The 5,733-nt window shown below is 37.0% G+C and overlaps 1 non-coding gene across 1 annotated transcript; it reads right to left on the bottom strand.

The window, feature by feature from the left end:
- Window positions 1-1,015: 1,015 nt before the first annotated feature.
- On the bottom strand, window positions 1,016-1,122 carry LOC121225812 (small nucleolar RNA R71). The gene has a single exon (XR_005923716.1). It is a non-coding gene; the product is annotated as a small nucleolar RNA R71 (small nucleolar RNA).
- Between the last annotated feature and the right edge of the window lie 4,611 nt (window positions 1,123-5,733).

The following is a 5,733-nucleotide window of genomic DNA, read 5'->3' as shown; positions in this document are numbered from 1 at the left end:
CGGTTTCTTGATTTTCTTGAAAACAAGAAAGTGAATCTTGATTTTCTTGTTCTCTCGTGTATGCATCTAAGGCCTTGCTAACAAACTCTTGAATGGTCCCATTTAGTTTGGACCGCATTTGTCGGGCCTTTGATCTCGTTATTGGGCCTTGTGGCAATTTGAGCCCATCACTTTCTTGAACTTGGGTTGGGCCTTTGTGACTCGTATCAGCAGCTGGTGTGGAAACTTTCAAGGTAGCTTCGGGGAGCTAACCGACCACTTTGGAAAGAATAACCAGCAACTGATCTTGGACATTCAAGTCCATGAAGAAGTGCTTTGAAGAGCTGAACCATCAGCTCACTTATTGCCGTCCCAAGCAATGTACCTGCAGCAAATTAATTCAGCAAATTAACTCACCTTAAGACACTTTAATTCGGTAGCTCAAGACACATTAAAATCAAGCTTAAACTAAGACATAATTATAACACATATTTAAGCTAAGTTACTAATTAATTTCAGCTTTAGCTAGACATATTTAAAACATGTAATAGGCTAGACATATTAAAACACATGTGATAAATTAAGGCACATTTAAATTCAGCTGAAACATACTAAAATTATGTATGAACTAGCACTTAATTAAAATGACCAGAATTTTGACACATTTATTTAGACTAAACTATATTAACGAACTTAATTAAATAGCTAGGGGTTTTAGAACGCATGGACTAATTGAGTTGAACCAAATTAACTAATTTAGCTAAGCAAGTAATTATTCCAACAACTAAAACGAAATAAATTAAAATTAAACTCAAAACGAGCAAACAAGCTTATTGAGCTGGAAATGAGCTGAATTGAGCTAAACGAGCTGAGATTAAGCTTCATTTTGCACTTGGGCCCCTCAAGCTTAGGTCACTCTCGATGACGTCGAGTTTTGTCGAAACATGATGCGACTAGGTTCGCATCTTTCCATATCTACATGGCAATATTAGTAGAGAGATTTTTGGTTAAGTATTTCCCACCTAGCAAAAATGCTAAGTTAAGGAACAAGATCACAACTTTCCAATAATTGGATGATGAGTCTTTGTATGAGGCTTGGAAGCGATTCGAGGAGTTACTTCGTAAGTGTCCTCATCATGAGATCCCTCATTGTATCCAACTGGAGACATTCTATAATGGTCTTAATGCAAATACAAGATTGATGGTAGATGCTTCCGTGAATGGTGCGATTTTGTCTAAGTCTTATAATGAGGCTTATGAGATCATCGAGAGGATCGCGAGTAACAACTATCAATGGCCCACAAATCAAATAGCTTTAGGAAGACGTGCAGCCAGAGTTCATGAAGTTGACGCCCTTACTTTGTTATCAACTCCGGTATCGTCTATTTCCTTTATGATAAAACAATTAACAGCTAATAGTACTAATAATTCTGTAGCTCAGACACCAAGTCTATTTGAAGTAGTTTCCTGTGTATAATGTGGGGAAGGTCATTCTTTTGAGAATTGTCCATCAAATACCGAGTCAGTGTACTATGTGGGGAACCAATATCAAAATAGGAGTGGACAAGGACCCCAGTCCAACTTTTACAATCCTTCATGGCATAATCATCCTAACTTTTCTTAGAGCAACCAAGGAAATGGACCGAACAACAACTTATTCAGCAAAGACCCAACCAATCTCAAGGTTTTAATTAGCAAGCTCCAAAACTACCTCAAGTTGAGGCATCAAACAGTTTGGAGAACTTGTTGAAAGCGTACATAGCAAAGAATGATGCTTTGATCCAAGCCAAGCAGCAACACTAAAAAATTTGGAAAACCAAATTGGTCAATTAACTACGGAGCTACGTAATAGACCACAAAGAACCTTTCTGAGTGATACTGAGAATCCAAGAAATTTGGGTAAAGAACATATCAAGGCAGTGGCATTACAAAGTGGTAAAATTCTAGAACCCCGATTGATTGAAGTCAAAGATAAGCCCGTTGAGAAGAGTCAACCAGCTGTTTAAGTTCCTACACCAAAAGAATCAGAATCTGTAAAGTATGACAAGGTAAACCCTAACTTAGTGAATTCAGATATTTTAACATCTTCTTTGGATGCAGATTTACCTATTCAGAAAAGTTGTACGGTTCAATTGAAAGTTCCATCACCTCCATATCCGCAAAGATTGCAGCAAAACATGCAGAAATAGGAAGTGCAATTCAAGAAGTTTTTGGATGTTTTGAAGCAGTTACACATCAATATTCCGTTGGTGGAGGCGTTAGAACAAATGCAAAATTATGTGAAGTTTATGAAGGATATACTGTCCAATAAGAAATGACTGAGTGAGTATGAGACTGTTGCCTTGACAAAGAAGTGCAGTGCGTTCCTGCAGAACAAATTGCCACCAAAATTAAAAGACCCAGAAAGCTTTACTATACCCTGTAACATTGGCGAATCTTACTGTGGTAAAGCTTTGTGTGACTTAGGAGCAAGTATCAACTTGATGCCTAAGTCTACTTTTAAGATGTTAGGGATATGTGAAGTAGGACCTACAATTGTGACGCTTCAACTAGCAGATCGATCTTTAGCATATCCCAAAGGAAAGATTGAGGATGTTTTGGTAAGAGTCGATAAATTTATTTTTCCTACTGATTTCATTGTCTTAGATTTTGAAGCAGACAAGGAAGTGTCGATCATCCTTGGGAGACCTTTCTTAGCCACGGGAAGAACGTTAATTGATGTGCAAAAAGATGAACTCACCATGCGAGTTCAAAATGATCAGGTAACCTTTAACATTCTTAAAGCAATGAAATTTCCTGATCTGGTAGAGGAGTGTTCAGTTATGGAAGAGATAGAAACCTTGGTTTCTATGGAAAGCAATTTTGAAGAAGATCCATTGGAAAATGCCTTAGATCTTGACCCTTTAGAGGATGAAGAAGGTGAAGAAAACATGGCTTCGATGGAAGCCAATCTAGGAAGTTTTATTCAATCCACACGGTTTAAACCGTTAGAGTTGGAAGCCAGAGAATTTGTGCAACCTAAGTTGTTAATTGAAGAACCACTTAAACTCAAACTAAAGGTACTTCCTTCCCATTTGAAATACGTTTATTTAGGTGATTGTTCTACTTTTCCTGTGATTATTTCAGTGAAATAGACGAAAGATCAAGAGGAATAACTAATTGCTATTCTAAAGAAATTTAAGAAAGCAATTGGTTGGACCATAGCTGATATTTGAGGTATAAGCCCTTCTTTTTGCATGCATAAAATCATTTAGAAGAAGGTGAAAGAGCTCGAATTGATGGGCAAAGAAGCCTCAATCCTATTATGAAAGAAGTTGTGAGAAAGGAAGTAATCAAATGGTTAGATACAAGAATCATCTATCCTATTTCAGATAGTTCGTGGGTAAGTCCACTGTAGTGTGTGCCGAAGAAAGGTGGAATCATGATTGTTGAAAATGAGCATAACGAGTTAATTCCAACAAGAACTGTTACCGGATTGATTACAGAAAGTTGAACAAAACCACTCAGTAGGACCATTTTTCGTTGCCTTTTATGGATCAGATGTTAGATCGACTGGTAGGTAATGAATTCTATTATTTTTTAGATGGCTATTCAAGATATAACCAAATAGTTGTAGCCCCGGAGGACCAATTTACCTTTCCATACGGTACGTTTGCTTTTAGGCGAATGCCTTTTGGTTTATGCAATGCACCTGCAGCTTTTCATGATGCATGATGGCAATATTTACTGACATGGTTGAAAATTTTGTTAAGGTTTTCATGGATGATTTTTCTGTTTTTGGTAAAACTTATGATATCTATTTGAGTAATTTGGCTAAGGTACTTAAGAGATGCGAAAAGACGAATCTTGTCCTTAATTGGGAAAAATGTCATTTTATGGTCAAGGAATGGATTGTCTTAGGTCATAAGATTTCAAAAAAAGGAATTGAAGTCGATAAAGTAAAGGTAGACGTAATTGAAAGATTACCGGCCCCAATGAATGTGAAAGGAGTCAGAAGTTTCTTAGGCCATGCCGGGTTTTATCGAAGGTTTATCAAAGATTTCTCAAAAATTTCTAAATCATTGTCTTTGTTGATAGAGAAAGATATAATGTTTGATTTCAACAAAGAATGTTTGGAAGCTTTTGAAGAGCTAAAGAAGCGGTTAATCTCAACCTCAATAATCGTTACACCTAATTAGAACTCACCTTTTGAGTTGATGTACGATGCAAGTGACTATGATGTTGGAGCTGTGATGGGTAAAAGAAGAAATAAAGTTTTTCACCCTATTTACTATACAAGTATAACTTTGATGGGAGCCCAACGCAATTATACGGTAACCGAAAAGGAACTCTTTGCTATAGCTTTTGCTTTTGACAAATTACGCTCATATCTTATAGGTGCCAAAGTTATAGTATTTACTGACCACGCGGCCATTAAATACTTGCTCATGAAGAAAGATGTAAAACTAAGGCTAATTCATTCGATACTTTTACTCCAAGAATTTGACCTTGAGATCCAAGATAGAAAAGGTGTCGAAAATCAAATAGCTGATCATCTGTCGAGGTTGGAGCAAGATGAGGTAACTCAGTCATGTGTGCCTATCAACGAGAATTTCCTAGATGAACACTTATTTGAGTTAAATTGAATTCATGAAATACCCTGGTTTGCTGATTTGCCAATTATCTTGCATGTGGAATAATTCCTCGAGAAATGACATACCAACAAAGGAAAATATTCCTTCATGATAGTCGATATTATCTTTGGGAGGATCTATTTTTGTTTAAATAATGTGCAGACAATATAATCTGAAAGTGTATAGCTGAAAGTGAGATTGCTGAGATCTTGTATCATTGCCATTCATCTCTAAGTGGGGGACAGTTTGGTGGTTCACGTACTGCAACAAAGATTTTACGAGCAGGTTTCTTTTGGCCTACACTATTTAAAGATACTTATGCTTATGTGAAGAACTGTGATAAATGCCAAAGGGCTGGAAATATATCAAGGAGGAATGAGATGCCCTTGACAAACATTTTAGAGATTGAATTGTTAGGCGTATTGGGCATTGACTTCTTAGGCCCGTTTCCTTCTTCGTATGGGAAAAAATGCATCTTAGTTGCTGTGGACTATGTATCCAAGTGGGTTGAAGCTAAAGCGTACCCTACAAATGATGCTAAGGTAACCATGCGATTCCTACATAAGCATGTGTTTACACGATTTGGGACACCAAGTGCTATTATTAGTGATGAAGGTTCTCACTTTGTGAAAAAATGGCTTAAGTGGTTGCTTGACAAATATGATGTGAAGCACAAGATTGCTACTGCCTATCACTCCCAGTCTAATGAGCAAGTTGAAAGAGTGAATCTCGAAATCAAAGGTATCCTTGAAAAGGTAGTACGCCCTAGCAGAAAAGATTGGTCTCGAAGGCTTGATGATGCATTATGGGCCTATCAAACAACATTAAGACTCTGTTAGGAATGACTCCTTATCAGTTAGTCTTTGGAAAGGCATGCCATTTGCCATTAGAGTTGGAGAATAATGCTCATTGGGCATTGAAGCAGTTAAAATTTGATCTTAAGCAAGCCGGTGAGAGAAGGATGTTACAACTTGATGAGTTTGAAGAGCTAAGGTTGTTTTCTTATGAGAATGCCAAAATGTGTAAAGAAAGATCAAAGAGATGGCATGATAGTCATATACAACCTCGCAAGTTTAAAGAAGGTTAGAAGATTTTGTTGTTTAATTCAAGGTTGAAGTTATTTCCTGGGAAGCTTAAATCC

The sequence above is a fragment of the Gossypium hirsutum genome, chromosome D13 (genome assembly GCF_007990345.1).
Source record: "Gossypium hirsutum isolate 1008001.06 chromosome D13, Gossypium_hirsutum_v2.1, whole genome shotgun sequence".
NCBI lineage: Eukaryota > Viridiplantae > Streptophyta > Magnoliopsida > Malvales > Malvaceae > Gossypium > Gossypium hirsutum.
This window is presented reverse-complemented; position numbering and strand designations above follow the sequence as displayed.